Source organism: Thalassophryne amazonica, chromosome 10, assembly GCF_902500255.1.
Source record: "Thalassophryne amazonica chromosome 10, fThaAma1.1, whole genome shotgun sequence".
Taxonomy (NCBI): domain Eukaryota; kingdom Metazoa; phylum Chordata; class Actinopteri; order Batrachoidiformes; family Batrachoididae; genus Thalassophryne; species Thalassophryne amazonica.
In genome coordinates, this window is record NC_047112.1 from 93,246,613 (window position 1) to 93,265,832 (window position 19,220).

At 38.5% G+C, this 19,220-nt stretch overlaps 1 protein-coding gene across 8 annotated transcripts in view; it reads left to right on the forward strand.

Moving 5' to 3' along the window:
* The window catches only part of fryl (furry homolog, like), a 281,561-nt gene that overhangs the window by 104,067 nt on the left and 158,274 nt on the right, over positions 1-19,220 (forward strand). The window contains exons 1-2 of one of the 8 annotated variants that reach the window (XM_034180527.1): positions 1,478-1,482; positions 4,187-4,191. The exons of the other annotated variants lie outside the window; for them this stretch is intronic. The gene's annotated coding sequence lies outside the window, so the exon portion shown is untranslated. Of the gene's footprint in view, positions 1-1,477; positions 1,483-4,186; positions 4,192-19,220 lie in introns of those variants that run through there. 8 annotated transcript variants of the gene reach the window in all.

Below are 19,220 nucleotides of genomic sequence, written 5' to 3' on the forward strand. Positions count from 1 at the left end.
AATGAGCTCCATGTCTTGTTGAAACTACAAAGAAATGGTTGAAACCTTCTGCTGCAGAGAGACAATTTAAAGGTCATCAGGAATAAATTCAAATGGGGCTGCTTCAGTCAAAAAGACCAAAACGCTGACCTGACTTTTTTAAATCATCATTTATATGGAAAAGCTAACACTCCCCGTAAGTCTTTGATCTTATTTTGTCATGTTTTTGATGGAATTCATTGTCAGTTGATGTTATTCGAGTTGTTTCACACAAATCAAGATCTGTTTTTGGGATGAATTTTCTTCAAACGGTCTCCATGCAAATGTGATATGTTAGTCTGATAAATCTGCATTTTATGGTTTCTTCTGTTACACTGGTGTGAAATATTCATATGAGAAATATTTAACATGCTCGTAGAAGTCAGATACTAATGTGAAAAAAGGTTGTGCGTCGTTTTGCACAAAACTTAAATTTTGAGTATCTCAGAAATGGTGACATCAGCACTGGCTGGAAAAATCCATGTTATTGCAGTTCCCTTTAATAGAAGTGAATAAGAATCTAATTTAAAATCAAATCAGTGTTCCTGAGAAGTAAAAGTTATATTGGTGACTTAATGAACAGTACATGCAGCTTTAATTGCATCAAATTTGATTTTAAGACACTATAAGTTGTTATAAAAGCATTTTATTGCTGAAGTAAAATGTTTAGATAATATAGAAAGAGAACTGTAACAGTCCAATGTGAATATGTGGTCTTATCAAATAGTAATAACACTGTGTTCTAATCCATGTGACAGGCATGTGTATTATAGTTTTGTTGTCTTGCCAGTATGGGTAATATGGTTTTCATGACTAAAATGAGCAAGAAAATGGGACTGAGAGATGGCTCTTATTTAGCTTATTTGCACCAGATTGCACCAAATTGTATGTAATATTTCAAAATTTTATGGGGGAGGTCCCCCAGACCCCCACTTGGGGCTACAACCCCAATGTCATGAAAAAAATTCCAAAGTTAGAATATATTTGTGGTATCTGTTTCCTTTATAGTGCTTGGAGCTAAATTTTTGTCAGTAGTAAAACTGTATTGTTCATGTACAAGGCTACACATGCACACACAAGGTTTTCCATATAAATCAAAAATGTTGTCATACCAGTGTTGTTTACACTTAGAAAGCTATTAATAAAAACAAATATTTTGGTGTAGATACAATACTGTTGAGTACTTGGGTAATGTGCTTTCACTTCTACCCTTGTGGCATTTTCTCAGACAATTGATTTTGTTTGGGTAGGTGGAAATCCATTCAAACTCTGGTGTGACCTTTTCAAGCAGACCACGGTTTGCTTGCAAAGGAGGGACCCTGAATAAATTACAGCATGATATGTTGACTCATGTAGCTCAGTTTTGAATTTTGTTCTGTTGCGAATTGTAGATGATATCACATGATTGAGCCAGTAAGAACAGAAAACCAAAACTAAAGTGACCTCTAGATCCTCTTGGATCAGGTCTGGAAAAATTGTGTATATGTGGAGCAAGCTGTATGAGCTAATTGAACTGGTGTTTTAAGACCTGGGTGTATACCCAGTTTGAGTGATATTCAACATGGGATGCGTTAATTGTAGACATTGGTTAGACCTTCGTCACCACCAGGGTTCTCACCGAGATTTTTTTCACAGCATAGGGGAGAACTTGGTGTGGCAGAGCCGAATGGCGAGTGCTGTTGGCATGAGTCCCCCCCCAACATTTTTGAAATTTTATAATCCTCTGAAACACGGTTTCCTGCAATTTGCCAAATTTTGTGACGTAAAGCCGAAGATTTTTATATATATATATATATATATATATATATATATATATATCTTTGCTACAGCCTTACTTTAAACCCAGAAGAGGTATCAGGCAAAAACACGGAAGAGTGTAGAAATGTGTATCAGAGAAACATCACAACAGCTAATTTATACACAGCAGTTTTCTAAAGAAAATCCTTACAAATGTTTTTTTTTTTTTACTTCAAGATTATTTTCTGAGTACTGTACATTTTGAAGTTGAAAAAATGTTTCTTACATTATTAAGCGTAATTAAAATAGTTATAAGTAAAAAAAAAAAGATGATTCTTTAGAAATCTTTGTTCTATAAATTAAAACCATAACTTATCTGTTGTTGTTGTTTCAGATGAGATGATTTCTTGATTAACATAAGGAACCTTGGACATTCATTTTTAGACAAATAAAATATTATGAAAGTAATGTATGCATTTTTAACCCTGGTAGATTCATTCATTCATATCTGTATTTCAACCAGGCAAAAATAAACAAACATCTAATTGTCACTGACATGGGTTTCTGTTAAGTGATTGTTTTGAATTGCTGATTTATTTATTTATTTATTTTTAAGAGTGTTGTACAATTTGAGACAGTTGTTTGGGAGTAGTAGTGTTAAAGGGGATAGTAACTTTAACGTTGAACATGTTGAAACATGATTACGGAATTGGCCCTGCCACATCATGAGACTTGGCAGTGCCCTTTCCTCCTTGAAATTAAAGACATACAGAGCTCTGCATTCCAACTGTGTGTTAGAGTGTGTGTTGTTTCTGATTTCCCTGAGAGGGGAAGTTTTTGGGCTTTGAGGACAGCTATATTTTTAACTGTAACAAGGTGGAGTCTCTGCTGCAGTAGTTGTGAAATCCTGTAGGGTGCTGTGAGAGCAACCATGGACCTCTGGAAGAGTTTGTGCTTTTAGGCCTCACAACATGTAAGCATTTAGCTGATGCTTGTCACAGCTGTAGTTTTGCCGCAGTACACTTTTAGGCCAAGATGCTGAACACATTGAAATGCAAATGATTCTTTAGCAGCATTCTGTCTTTTCAGTCTGAGTCCACAGATTACTGCCATTTGGTTGAAGATTTTCAAAACAAATTCCCAAAACAAATTTGTTTTGATGCAAAGTGTGTGTGTGTGTGTGTGTGTGTGTGTGTGTGTGTGTGTGTGTGTGTGTGTGTGTGTGTGTGTGTGTGTGTGTGTGTGTGTGTGTGTGTGTGTGTGTGTGTGTGTGTGTGTGTGTACCTTTTCATCAGTGATCAAAAATAGTGTGGGTAGGTTCTGGGTGATATTTGGATGAGGAGTTTGTACACTCAACAAAAATATAAATACAACACTTTTGGTTTTGCTCCCATTTTGTATGAGATGAACTCAAAGATCTAAAACTTTTTCCACATACACAATATCACCATTTCCCTCAAATATTGTTCACAAACCAGTCTAAATCTGTGATAGTGAGCACTTCTCCTTTGCTGAGATAATCCATCCCACCTCACAGGTGTGCCATATCAAGATGCTGATTAGACACCATGATTAGTGCACAGGTGTGCCTTAGACTGTCCACAATAAAAGGCCACTCTGAAAGGTGCAGTTTTGTTTTATTGGGTGGGGATACCAGTCAGTATCTGGTGTGACCACCATTTGCCTCATGCAGTGCAACACATCTCCTTCGCATAGAGTTGATCAGGTTGTCAATTGTGGCCTGTGGAATGTTGGTCCACTCCTCTTCAATGGCTGTGCGAAGTTGCTGGATATTGGCAGGAACTGGTACACGCTGTCGTATACGCCGGTCCAGAGCATCCCAAACATGCTCAATGGGTGACATGTCCGGTGAGTATGCCGGCCATGCAAGAACTGGGACATTTTCAGCTTCCAAGAATTGTGTACAGATCCTTGCAACATGGGACCGTGCATTATCCTGCTGCAACATGAGGTGATGTTCTTGGCACAACACAAGGTGGTATGGCACAACAATGGGCCTCAGGATCTCATCAGGGTATCTCTGTGCATTCAAAATGCCATCAATAAAATGCACCTGTGTTCTTCGTCCATAACAGATGCCTGCCCATACCATAACCCCACCGCCACCATGGGCCACTCGATCCACAACATTGACCTCAGAAAACCACTCACCCACACGACACCACACACGCTGTCTGCCATCTTCCCTGGACAGTGTGAACCGGGATTCATTCGTGAAGAGAACACCTCTCTCTCCAACGTGCCAAACGCTAGCGAATGTGAGCATTTGCCCACTCAAGTCGGTTACGATGACAAACTGGAGTCAGGTCGAGACCCCGATGAGGACGATGAGCATGCGGATGAGCTTCCCTGAGACGGTTTCTGACAGTTTGTGCAGAAATTCTTTGGTTATGCAAACCGACTGTTTCAGCAGCTGTCCGAGTGGCTGGTCTCAGACGATCTTGGAGGTGAACATGCTGGATGTGGAGGTCCTGGGCTGGTGTGGTTACACGTGGTCTGCAGTTGTGAGGCTGCTTGGATGTACTGCCAAATTCTCTGAAACACCTTTGGAGAGGGCTTATGGTAGAGAAATGAACATTCAATACACGAGCAACAGCTCTGGTTGACATTCCTGCTGTCAGCATGCCAATTGCACGCTCCCTCAAATCTTGCGACATCTGTGGCATTGTGCTGTGTGATAAAACTGCACCTTTCAGAGTGGACTTTTACTGTGGGCAGTCTAAGGCACACCTGTGCACTAATCATGGTGTCTAATCAGCATCTTGATATGGCACACCTGTGAGGTGGGATGGATTATCTCAGCAAAGGAGAAGTGCTCACTATCACAGATTTAGACTGGTTTGTGAACAATATTTGAGGGAAATGGTGATATTGTGTATGTGGAAAAAGTTTTAGATCTTTGAGTTCATCTCATACAAAATGGGAGCAAAACCAAAAGTGTTTATATTTTTGTTGAGTGTACTTTGTACGTCAATCACTATTACTGTAAACCAAGCCAGAGACCAATAAATTAATTAATTGACAAATAAAACCACAACACAGAAGTAAACTTAAATCATTCAAACTAATGCTGAAATCCATATCTTGCTGATTTTACAGTAACTTGCAGGGATTAAGGGGATGGGGGCGGGGGACCGGAACTTTCATAGCTGAATACTGGTAATGCAGCATTCACTTATTGGCTGCCAGTGGCAGAGTGTAAACTGGATGTTCTGTTGTTTTCAGTGGGAGAATGATAAAAAATTATGCCACCACTGACTGTTCACAGCACCTTTTGCTGTCTGCTGCAGGAGCAAGGACAAACCAGGTGTACTTTCATCTTCAGCAAGAGAAAACATGGGCAGAGAGACATGGATTATTTAATTGCAGAGAGTTACCCCATTTTAAATGGGTTAATGTGAATCATTTGTGATATAACAGAGAAATTAATCCATAACCTCACAAAAAGTTAACCTTTTAAACATCATCAGATCTTACTGTTTTAATATTATCCTGTGCAAAATGCGTATCTTTCAAAATAACTAAATTTTTGTCCTTGTTAAGACTAAAAAAAAAATACTGTCTTAAATCATCATCTAGTATCTACTACTTGTGTTTGTTGGCAGTGGTTTTCTGCCCTTTTTACTAAAGCCCTACAAATATATTGGTTTGCAGATGATACCAGCTGAGGTGAACCTATCATGAACATATCAGTATCATCATTATTTTTGCCTATATGAAAACTTATTTTAACAAATAAACAATGCACGAAACCACTTTGGCTGTTGGAAGTGGTGTTATTGCATAGTTTGTCCAGCAGAGGACGGTCCAACAGCATTATCAACAATGCTGTCAAAAATGGCCAGGACCCCATTACCCCCGGTCACATTAGCTACAAGAGAACGTGGTAACATGACTAGCTGCCATTCATTTTCAATCAAAGTAGGTGGAGTGAAAATAGATGTGAAGTCTTTTTTTTTTTTTTTTTTTTTTTTTATGAAAGCGCTGAATGATGCGACACAACAACTGCCCGTCTTAGTGATGGCAGCATGACATACATTGGTTGGTTGTTTTTTTATACTTATAGTTATTTATAATAAAGTTCAAGTTTAAACTGTGACACATCAAGCAGCAATTACCTTACTTTGTCATAAGGGCTTGATAATGAAGTATACATCACAGTTTTTGTCACACATTATTTAAATGTGGGATCACACCTCCACTCTCTTTTAAATTTGATTTTAAACAACACAACTTTATTTGTTGTAGTCATGATGGTTGATCTGTTGCTAATCGGACTGAATAGGGCACCACAGTCTTGTTTGACCCTGCATGATCTCGGGGGATTTGACCACTTATGGGGACAGCTGGTCCCGTTGTGCAATATATACACAGCATAACTTCACATGGAAAAATGGTGTACTGCTTTGTTTTCGTCTGCAATCACCGAAGCAGGCGCAAAAAGTGTTTTTGTTTTTGTTTTTTTTGGTTCCCGGTGGAGAAGGGAAGATGAGGCAAATGGGATACATTGTGTCGGTAAGTGTTAGCCTACACAGCTAACCAGAGTAGCTGCATTCTTTCACCTGCAAAAACACCTTGATATATGTCCACTCTTCCATGACATTGTCACTTTTCTTTGCATTTTCACTTTGTTTACATGTAATTTGCCAAAAAACTCTTGAGAAAATGGCGCGTTTTTTCCCCCGGAAGAAGAGAAATTACATCATATGCATCATATTTTACCCCTTTAGCGCCCACCCTCAAACGACCGCAGTGCCCAGTTGTGTGTGAAGGTTTGCCATTTCCTGCCGTTAGTTTGATTTAAAAGAAAAAAAATGTGACTTTGCCACTTGATTTGTTATAACTAGTTACAGCTCTGTGATACTGTTGGCTTCATGTAATAACTGCAGAAGTCTTAATATTGACAATTTCTTTCAATGGCTTTGTTTATATTGTGAATCACCCAACCTCAAGGGAGCAGGGTGTAATCAAGATTTGTTTTGATTGCATGTGATCAATCCTTCTATGAATTTGTAATGTTACAGTTGCAAGAAATTAATGCAAATTCTGTCAAAATAAATAGTTTTATCTTGTAAATATCTTAATCTTTAGTTTTCCTGCAAATATTTAATGATTTTCACAGTTTAATTTATAACAGACTCATTATAAATAAAAGCCTCTTGTTTAAGAAAACTTTAAAACAAACCTAACAAATCATGTAGATGGTTAGCAAAACTACGGAGTTCACTTTCCTGAATCATTAGCACTTGAAAGAAATGGACAATTCAGGGAGCATTTTTGGAATATAGTATATTTTGGTTTGATGTGGTCACTGTTCTCGGGCATTTTTGCTATTGTTGTGGTCCGTATTTTCTTTTTCTTATTAGTATCTACAACAATATAGCACTTGTGCTCTGTCCCAATCCCTGCTTTTGGTAAACAAAGTAGCTTGAATAGACTACAGATTTGTATAATTTCTGGGCTTTTGAGAATTCTTGTCAGAGATTTTTTTTCATTGGGAAGGTACATGGTGATCCAGGATATTTGTAAGCATTTTCTAGGTTTCCTTGACAACATTCATGCATTGGACCCCATCCTTCCTTCTTTGCATGACATCAGTGTGTCACGGTTTAGTTTTTACATTGACATTTGAATAGTAAAAGCACATGATTGGGTGTGACTGAGTCATTTGAGTTTTAAATCAGTGACATTTGAGGCTCATCCTTGAAAACTTTCAGATTTTGCTGTTTTTCTGCACCTACTAAGATGTTGTGAAAGAAGGCATGGTGTGTCTGAGGAGGAGGAGCAATGGACCACTGCGTTCCAGAAAAAGATGCTATTCATTTTGGTTTTAGTGACTTGAATATTTTTGCTGGGGAAAATATGAATTATATTTGACTGCTTCATTAGTTTTAGTTTGTGTGACCTAATCAGCAGGTGAGCTGGTCCAGGATGAGCAGTGGATGAAATATAAACAGAGAAGCTGAATGGAGGTACAGATTAGACTTGTGACACTGGGGTTTTTGGTGGAGCACAATAAACAGAGAGAAGTACTCGAACTGCTCTTTCTGCTGCCACAACAGGCAACACACTTGCTAAATATAAAAGATATAAACTAAAAGATAATGACAAATGTAAGTGTAAAAATAGTATAGAAATAAAGAACATAACAAATTAAATCAAATGTGAGTAATGTAGTAGAAAAAAATGAATCATGTCCAATCACCCCAGGTGGACTCCAGTTAAGCTGTAGAAACATCACAGGGATGATCAGTATAAATGGGATGCACTTGAGCTCAGTGTTGAGTTTAATGGCAAATGAATACTTATGTACATGTGATTTCTTAGTTTTTTTATTCTTAATAAATTTGCAAAAAGTCTCACCTTTTCACGTTGTCATTATGGAGTAGTGTGTGTAGTATTTTGGGGGGAAAAAATGAATTTCATCCGTTTTGGAATAAGTCTGTAACATTAAAAACGTGGAAAAAGTGCAGCGTTGTTCATACTTGTATGCACTGTATATTTTGGTTGTTGTTGTTGGTGGGACAAAGCGCTGCCGTCTCGTGTTTCACACTGAGAAACGTACGCAGAGCAAACAAACATTGAGGGACTTCATTAGAAACACTGCATTTGTTTGGGTTATTATTATTATTATTTGTCTTGGTGGATCAAATGGGATTTATTTTCATCGTGAGCAGAATGGTGAAGATGCATCAGGTGGCAGGAATATATTTAAACATTTAAAATAACTTATTTTTCTTGATGCTGATGGTACAAAGTGCTGAAGTTCTCTGGGTCAGGCTGAGAAACACACCTGGAGCAAAAAAAAAAAACATTGAGGGAGTTCTTTAAAAACACTGTTTCTTCAGTAATTTCCACAATAAGGAATTGAAGTATTTCACAGATGTCGTCTTCAAAAACAAGAATGTCTTGTCATCAGTCTGTGATGATGAATCCTACTGAAATGACATAACAGGTCAGAATATGACTTTACATTTACTCAGTGTGTGAATAGTTTTAATATTTTAAACCTTCAAACTCTATGAATGGTCGTGTGGGGACTGTAGGTTTTGCTGCTGAGCCAGTCAGTGGGCAGCAGTGGGTTTGCACAGGCTTCAATGCGAGGCTGATGGCGATACAGTGCTGTGTCTTTTAAAAATACAAGAAACATACGGGTTCTCTTTAAATGCACACGTCTGTTTCAGGGGATCAGCATGGACCCTCTGTCTTAAAAAGGCTTTATTTACTTAGTGTCCTGTTTTGAAAAGTTATAGCTTCTGCTGCCTGCTACAACATGCTCTGTTGTCTCCTGTTTTTTGTGGGAGCATTACAGCGCCACATACAGGTCTGGTATATACAGTGTTTTCAATGTCCTACAACTGACATGGAATGTTATTAATTGCTTCGGGAATGACAACTTCTTGTTGTAACTGGTTCGGGAATGTCCATTTTGAGGTGGAACTCAAAACCGGAAATGTTAAAATGCAGTTTCTGTACAGAACGAATCAGATGAGGAAAAAATTCTGGTTCAAAGCCCTGCTTATGCCCCATAAGAAAGCTCTTATATCACAGATATACAGTAAACAGTGCATCTGGAAAGTATTCACAGTGCTATTTTTTTTTTTAACAGCCTTATTCCAGTAAGTCCCTTCGGCTGCTCCCTTGTTTGCACTCGGGATCGCCACAGCAAATCCAAGGTGGATCTGCATGTTGAATTGGCACAAGTTTTACGCCGGATGCCCTTCCTGACGCAGCTCCACATTACATGGAGAAATGTGGCAGGGGTGGGATTTGAAATGGATTAAATTCATTTTTTCCTCAAAATTCTACACAATGGCAATGTGGAAAAAAGTTTAAGATTTTTGCAGATTAATTAAAAAACAAACAAACAAATAAATCACATGTACATAAATAAGACTAAAATTGAGCTCATGTGTATCCTGTTTCCACTACATCCTTGAGATGTTTCGACAGCTTAATTGGAGTCCACCTGGAGTAAATTCATTTGATTGGACATGAATTGGAAAGGCTCAAACCTGTCTATATATAAGGCCCCACAGTTGACAGTGCATGTCAGGGCACAAACCAAGCGCGAAGTCAAAGGAATTGACTGTAGACCCCAGAGACAGGATTGTCTCGAGGCACAAATCTGGGGAAGGGCACAGAAACATTTCTACTGCTTTGAAGGTCCCAATGAGCACAGTGGCCTCCATCATCCATAAATGGAAGAAGTTCAGATCCTCCAGGACTCTTCCTAGAGCTGTCCACCCGTCTAAACTGAGCGATCGTGGGAGAAGGGCCTTTGGTCAGGGAGGCGAGCAAGAACCTGATGGTCACTTTGTCAGAGCATTCCTCTGTAGAGAGAGGAGAACCTTCCAGAAGGACAACCATATCTGCAGCAATCCAACAATCAGGCCTGTATGGTAGAGTGGCCAGACGGAAGCCACACCTTAGTAAAAGGCACATGGCAGCACATCTGGAGTTTGCCAGAAGGCACTTAAAGGACTCTGACCACAAGAAACAAAATTCTCTTGTCTGATGAGACAAAGATTGAACTCTTTGGTGTGAATGCCAGGCATCATGTTTGGAGGAAACCAGGCGTGCGTCATGTGTGCTGTCCATTTGTCCATAAATTCTGGAGTTACCTTGACAACAGAATGAAAACCTGCTCCAGAGAGCTCTTGACTCTCAGACTGGGGTGATGGTTCATCTTCCAGCAGGACAATGACTCTAAGCACACAGCCAAGATATCAAAGGAGTGGCTTCAGGACAACTCTGTGAATGTCCTTGAGTGACCCAGCCAGATCCCAGACCTGAATCTGACTGAACATCTCTGGAGAGATCTGAAAATGTCTGTGCATCGACACTCCCCATCCAACCTTACGGAGCTTGAGAGGTGCTGCAAAGAAGAATGGGCAAAACTGCTCAAAGATATGTGTGCCAAACTTGTAGCATCATATTCAAGAAGACTTGAGGCTGTAATTGCCGCCAAAGGTGCATCAGCAAAGTATTAAGCAAAGGGTGTGAGTATGTATGTACATGTGATTTATTTTTTAAATTTAAATTTTTTAAAGCTAGAGTGCCAGGAAGCATGTTGAAATTGAGATGATTGTTAGAATTTTGATGGGGACCAAAGTAATTTTGTTTGTTAGTGTGAATATAAAGGATTCCCAAAATATTAGTCTGAACATGATTAAATTTCATCCATATCGAAACAAATTCTGAATTATTGGAACGTGCCAAAAATTCGAAAGCCAGGACGCCATCGGGGTGACGTCACAGGTGACATGGGGGGTTTCACTGCTAGCTACAGCGACAGAAGACTGGCGATCGAACTCACAAGGATTTTGCAGCACTGCTTTTGGACAGGTGAGTTGCCTGGTGACTGGTGTCTGATGGTGTACAGTTATGGTTATTATCTGAGTCCATTATTATCTGATTATCTGAGTTATTAAGTGCGTCTGCACAAGCGCAGACGCACTTACGGCTTGAATTCGTCTGCAGGTTTGGATGTTCGCTGTGGTGAAATATGCTATGGATTTCCCTCAAATTATGTATGTTCCCACAAATAAAAAAATCCCCAAATTTTTTTAATGGGTTCTAAATATGATGTAGTTTATTTATATTAAACTCCAGACTGTATTTTATCTATTGAAGATTGCCGGCATTCTAGCTTTAATATTTTATTATATTTAAATATTTTTAATAAATTTGCAAAAATTTAATTAATGTTGTCATTATGGGGTGTTGTGAGTATAATTTTAAGGGGAAAAAGGAATTTACTCTATTTTGGGATAAGCCTGTAACATAACGAAATCTGGAAAAACTGAAGTGCTGTGAATACTTTCCAGATGTAAATAAAAAGTCTAAAGATTTCATGTACTTGTGTGTTTTTCCTCAACTATCTTAAATTTACTGCATGTTTGGACCTCACTGTTTATTCACATTATTTAGGAAGCAGGAGTGTTTCTCTGACAACCAGGAAGAATCAGAACAAGGCTTTTCCTGAAAGCGAAATGAGGTAAAAGGTCACTTACCACAGACATCCACTCAGCTACCCTGGAAACAGTGGGAACCAAACTGGAAGGTCTGGTCCAATCATAGAATATACTTCATGCCAGAACTCTACAAGAAAGTAAGACTTTGCAGGTCAGGCTGTAAATTTATATATATATTTTTTGTCCTGGTTTCAGCTATTAGAATGAGTTTGTAGTATGTTTTGTTTCTTCTGTTACTTTTTTGGGGGGGTGCTTATCTGGGAATGCTAAGATACTTATTAACAATTGTGTACCTGATCTGTGAGTACTCAATAAAAAATTGACAGAACTTTGAGTTAATTTACAGCAGCGTGTGAGACTTACAGATTGCTGACTGAGCAGTTGAGGAAAGCTGCTGTCAGTACCCACATATTATCTCAGTCTGCTCAAGAATAATAATTTTTTAAGCTAATGAGAACAATAGATGTTGCTATGAAGCCAAGGCAGGAAAACTGCACCACTTATTAAAAACAAAGTTATGGCCCGGTCACACGGCATATGACCATTCCTGAATGAAGGGAAAAAAGTTTTAAAAAAAGTCATAAATCATCCAGAAAAGGTGGACGAATAAGCTTTTGACTTTTCCCATCACTGAATAGCCTGCGAATCAGGAGCGCAAAAGGAATGAAAGAGGAACAAAAGAAACCGAAGCTAACGTTGATTTTGACGCTTTAAACGAAATGCGTCTGGAGCCACTGCTGAAGCAGTGTGTGTCTGCATCCTGCTCTGTGTTCCAGGACTCAGCACTGGGACGGAGCTCTGTAGCGCCTGAGTCCTGGAGAAGCTGCAAACAGAAGCGCGTGATTCGAGCTACTGTGCGCACATCGGTGGATCCACCTGTTCTGGTTGCTTGTCCAGAACAAAAGGGGGTCATCTCCTTCATCATCAGAATCCTCACTGTCTGGTTCAGACTCTGATAATGCACTGCGCACTCTGTCTTGCTCCAAAAAAAAAAAAAAAAAAAAAAAAAAAATGCGCTTGCTCAGCATTCATAGGACGCCTCATTTTTCAAAATAAAAACACCACCACAACAACCACACATGCTAAATACTCCACCAACTAATAAACACTGCAAATATTTCTCAAAACTCTCTAATACCAAAACTCTAATCGCTGTCTGTACACCCGAAATGCGTGCATACTCAGCGTTTTTTGCGTGTTATTGCATTCGTAGATTTGGTTGCAGCTGCATATGTTTGCTTTTAATATCCGTTCTGTCATGTGTAGCCTTTGCTGCACTCCTGCCTTTGGTTTTTTTTTTTACCTCCACCAAGGAGGTTATGTTTTCGGTCGTGTGTGTTTGTTTGTTGGTTGGTTTGTTTGTTAGCAGGATTACTCAAAATCCTCAACGGATTTCAATGAAATTTTTACCAGGCGTGTATCTTGGCCTAACTTAGAAGTCATTAAATTTTGGTAATGATCTGGAATACGATCCGGATCCAGTAATTTTTGTAAGTATTCTTTATCATTGCAGGATAGGGCCAATTTCAACATTTTTGCATCTAACTTCATGAAGACGGGTCACAAAGGCTGAACAAAAATGAAGTTCCGACACAATAATTTAGCATTTGTTTCTCCTCATTGAGTAAACTTAATATTAGAAAAAAAAAACTTGTGTAGTTCATGCAGTTTCTCTTTATAAAGGTCACAACTGTCAAATCCTTTGCCACAACATTGGTTGGCACCTATTGCTCACAGAAACTTCATATTTGATGGGTACATGCCTTGGAGGAGTACTTTGCATGGGTTCAAAGGCCGGTGACCTTGACCTACTTTTAAAAATTATTAATAGTTGCATTTGTTCGAAGGCTACCGACTTTTTATGGTCACTGTTGGCCACATCCTCTAAATAAATACAATCTCCAATTTTTCCACTGTGTATCCCAGTTTACATCAAACACATGAGGGTTCAACCAAATACGTACCCCACAAAATAGTACTGCATGCAGGGCATTTTGTGACAAATGTCTCTAGTTTAAAAATGCTAAAATGTTTAAAAATATGTCAATGAATTTGAATTCACACCCCCTCCCAAACATGGACCTTTAAGTTCAGCTGTATCTTCAATTATTTATAATAAAACTAAATATTAAATATGTTTAATGAATTAAATGGACACTTAATGAACAAAATTATTAACAGTAAACATTGCGCGCTGATTTACACTTTTAATGTTGCTGTGGGACGGTGTGAGATAAGACACGATCAAATTTAATACATTATAGATATTATCATTTCTATGTTTAGAATAATAGAACAATCAAACATTAATGGATATTTTAGAACTTTTGATGTTTATTGCACCTCCACAGGCCACAACTGGCCATTAGATGAGTCGAAAATTAAATTCTGCTCATTCACGTGTAAATTCTTGCCTTTTATCTCAATGAGGGGAAGTAACGTCTGTAGCTCCAGTTGAAAAACATTTGCGTCCATGTCTGTCCTTTGAGTGTGAGTGAGTGCATGTGTGCGTTTGGATTTGTGCCCACCTGTGCCTTTGGTTGGCTTATCATGATATTTTACTTTCTTAGCCAAACACCATCACTTATGCAGTTGTCCCGCCCCTCTTTCCGCCCCTCACCAAAGAAAAGGAAATTTTATTTATTTATTTTGCAGTTCAGCTATAGCTGAGAGATGAAAATGGCTTCAATGAGCTTAATTATAGTAACAAACTGCATTTTGTTGTCAGTAATGGCAACGGCATAGTAACAGTATAAAATGTAATTCGTTAGATTACCCATTGCTGAAAAAAAAAAAATACCACCATTTGTACCGGTATTATTCCTATCAGTGTAATAAAGTACATACAACCCCTGGCAATAATTATGGAATCACCGGCCTCGGAGGATGTTCATTCAGTTGTTAAATTTTGTAGAAAAAAAGCAGATCACAGACAGGACACAAAACTAAAGTCATTTCAAATGGCAACTTTCTGGCTTTAAGAAACACAATAACAAATCAGGAAAACAAATTGTGGCAGTCAGTAACGGTTACTTTTTTAGACCAAGCAGAGGGAAAAAAATATGGACTCACTCAATTCTGAGGAATAAATTATGGAATCACCCTGTAAATTTTCATCCCCAAAACTAACACCTGCATCAAATCAGATCTGCTCGTTAGTCTGCATCTAAAAAGGAGTGATCACACCTTGGAGAGCTGTTGCACCAAGTGGACTGACATGAATCATGGCTCCAACACGAGAGATGTCAGTTGAAACAAAGGAGAGGATTATCAAACTCTTAAAAGAGGGTAAATCATCACGCAGTGTTGCAAAAGATGTTGGTTGTTCACAGTCAGCTGTGTCTAAACTCTGGACCAAATACAAACAACATGGGAAGGTTGTTAAAGGCAAACATACTGGTAGACCAAGGAAGACATCAAAGTGTCAAGACAGAAAACTTAAAGCAATATGTCTCAAAAATCGAAAATGCACAACAAAACAAATGAGGAACAAATGGGGGGAAACTAGAGTCAACGTCTGTGACCGAACTGTAAAAAACCGCCTAAAGGAAATGGGATTTACATGCAGAAAAGCTAAACGAAAGCCATCATTAACACCTAAACAGAAAAAAACAAGGTTACAATGGGCTAAAGAAAAGCAATCGTGGACTGTGGATGACTGGATGAAAGTCATATTCAGTGATGAATCTCGAATCTGCATTGGGCAAGGTGATAATGCTGGAACTTTTGTTTGGTGCCATTCCAATGAGATTTATAAAGATGACTGCCTGAAGAAAACATGTAAATTTCCACAGTCATTGATGATATGGGGCTGCATGTCAGGTAAAAGCACTGGGGAGATGGCTGTCATTACATCATCAATAAATGCACAAGTTTACGTTGATATTTTTCTACACTTTTCTTATCCCATCAATTGAAAGGATGTTTGGGGATGATGAAATCATTTTTCAAGATGATAATGCATCTTGCCATAGAGCAAAAACTGTGAAAACATTCCTTGCAAAAAGACACGTAGGGTCAATGTCATGGCTTGCAAATAGTCCGGATCTTAATCCAATTGAAAATGTTTGGTGGAAGTTGAAGAAAATGGTCCATGACAAGGCTCCAACCTGCAAAGCTGATCTGGCAACAGCAATCAGAGAAAGTTGGAGCCAGATTGATGAAGAGTACTGTTTGTCACTCATTAAGTCCATGCCTCAGAGACTGCATGCTGTTATAAAATCCAGAGGTGGTGCAACAAAATACTAGTGATGTGTTGGAGCGTTCTTTTGTTTTTCATGATTCCATAATTTTTTCCTCAGAATTGAGTGAGTCCATATTTTTTTCCCTCTGCTTGGTCTAAAAAAGCAACCGTTACTGACTGCCACAATTTTTTTTTTTCCTGATTTCTTATAGTGTTTCTTAAAGCCAGAAAGTTGCCATTTGAAATGACTTTAGTTTTGTGTCATGTCTGTGATCTGAATTTTCTCTACAGAATTAAACAACTGAATGAACATCCAATTTTTGCCAGGGGTTGTACTTGTATTATGTGCAATTGATGTTGATTATGGAAGAGCTCTAGATGATTTTTAGTTTGTGAAGAAACATCAAACTTTCAGCCTCTAAAGTGGTGTAAAACTTCTGTTCTTTTATGTGTATGGCAGTCAAATACAGACCACTGCTACTTATTCTGTAGGATTCTATTGGTGGTTGGTAAGCAGAGTGCATGACCTCCACCAGTTGGACGGGACTGTGGAACAGAAGAATGACATGATTCCAAAAAACGTGTGTTTATTTTCTTCTTAGACTTGGCAACTGGTGGCCAGATACTTTTCCACCCAACACGCCCTTCATTATGTTCTGACTCATTCCTTCAATGCTTGACTTCGCAGTTATTTTAATATTTTCTCTTCTGCAAGTTTTCTGGCTGGTGCACCTAATGGCTGTTACAAGCAGCATTTTGGCTTTGTCCTTTTCATGACCTTGACTGGTTCTTAACTTACTGTGATGTGTGACCACTGCAGCTCAAGTCTGCAATTGTATGCACCACCAGTAATCCTAAAACCCAAGATTGAAGTTGAGGTTCTGCAACTGGCTGTGCCAGATAGATGGTTACATTTCAGTGATAATGATGGACCACAGGTCTGCCTCGGTGGTCACCAGTAGGTAACTGAAACAGTTCCCTGAAGTATTAGGTGCAGAAATGCACAGCACCAGCCCATGCTTCCCAAGACCTGACTTGACAGTTTGCATTAAAAGTTGAATGACATTTCCATAGCACTTTTCCTTTCTAAGACAGATACTTAAAGAGCCTTTCATTGGCTAACATTCATGTATGCATAAGCACGCTCATCGATGTTAGGAACTGTCATGCTTATTGTCTTTGCATATTTCATTCATTTATACCACTGTCGTTGTGTGCTTGCTCAGGGGAGTTGGTGAGGTTAGAATTGAATAGTCTTTATTGTCGGGTGGGAGGTACAACGAAATTGGGTTTAGACCTTACCCATGTGAAGCGCCTTGAGGCAGCTCTGTTGTGATTTGGTGCTGTCATTTGATGTTATAAATTTAATTTATGTAATTTGATTTTTGATTGCGTTGTCTTTTGAATTGTGCTTTCTAATGTTACAGTTCTATTCATGGTTACTCTGTTCACTCTTTGATTTATACATTATTACAACCCCAATTCCAATGAAGTTGGGACGTTATGTAAAATGTAATTAAAAACAGAATACAGTATTTTGCAAATCCTCTTCAACCTATATTCAATTGAATACACCACAAAAACAAGATATTTAATGTTCAAACTGATAAACTTTATTGTTTTTGTGCAAATATTTGCACATTTTGAAATGGATGCCTCAACATGTTTCAAAAAACCTGGGACAGTGGTATGTTTACCACTGTGTTACATCACCTTTCCTTCTAACAACACTCAATAAGCATTTGGAAACTGAAGACACTAATTAGAACTTTTGATATTTATTGCATCTCCACAGGCCACAACTGGCCATTAGATGAGTCGAAAATTAAATTATGCGCATTCACGTGTACATTCTTGCCTTTTATCTCATTGAGGGGAAAGTAACGTCTGTAGCTCCAGTTGAAACGTCACACCAGCTCAGCCGCAGAGGATCTGCATCAAAGTCCTTCTGCAGAAAAGCGCTGACGGCACTGAAAACTACTTCTTAAAATTATAAAGCGTTTCTTATAGAATGTGCTTCTATGATGACAACAAATAGCTAACGACTAGTTTACAATGCATGCTGATGAAAAGTACTCAACCTCAGCAGGCACATACCGTCTGTCTAATCTGCTGTCACAAATGGGTTTTTGTTTTTGTTTTTATCTGATAGATTTTGTGACATATCAGATGACTGCCTACAGTAACTGCAAAAATAGACTTCCGTGAGAGTGACAAGTTTTTCTCCATCTGATTAGTTGCTTGTAATGGAGCGACAATAGTGACATTGTGTCCTTCTGAAAAATTCATAGATTTTCAGCTTCATTTTCCTGGGTGGCATATGACAGTTCATAGATGTAGTATTAGGCTTGCAAATGGAACCATGTCATGCAGAAATTTACCTGGGATTTTGAAGGCTCAGTCCAGCATTGCCTTAAGTAAAAAAAGGTCACTTAAGGAAAAGTAGCATTTTTGAGCGTACCCTCTAGGTTGCGCCTTCCAACTGCCCATCAAAATTAAGCTGTGCAGTCATTAGTAAACAGAGCATGTTTCCATGCATTCTAAAAACCTATTATCTGATTTCTGGAGTTCCTGCATTATTAAAGTGTTCATATAAGTGGCATAATGCGATGGGCTTTATCAGATTAAGGTCCTTCTAGGATAATGAGAAATCCAATAAATAAACCTCGGTTTTTGACCAGTATTCTGTTATCTTGTCTAGATGCAAAGGCCCTAAGTAGAGATGCGTAGTTTTGCTCTGATTGTCATCCAAACCCAGTCCTAAAAATAAATCATGCACCTGCACAAAAGTTGAGATTTTATTCAGCTTCACTTCATAAAACTAAACCATAATCTAGAAGTGTGGAAACTTTGTTTCGCCTCAGTCTTTCACTCTTTTTCTTTTTGCTTTTTTGGTGCAACACCTATTATCTGGTTTAAAAAATAATAATAATAAAAAAGCCTGTGTAGAAACTGTACTCTTTGTATAACTGTAGTACTGCATTAATGAAGGCTTACATGAGATATTTGGTGGCCACAGTGTAAATTTTTGTGCCCATGGTTAATGTTGAACCTTCTTGCCCTCAAGATGCAGATGAATGGTGTCATCTTCAGAGGAAAAAATTCAGTCTGCAAGCATTTTTGAATGAAATTCCACTTCTTGTATAGACCTTGAGACCTCATGTAGGGCATGGTGGCAAAATATGTGACATTTCCCAGCGACCCATAAAGTCCTTACCCTTAGTCTCTGCGCACATTGTACCTTCCTATTAAAGATTGTTTATTGCAACATAAAACATTGTATT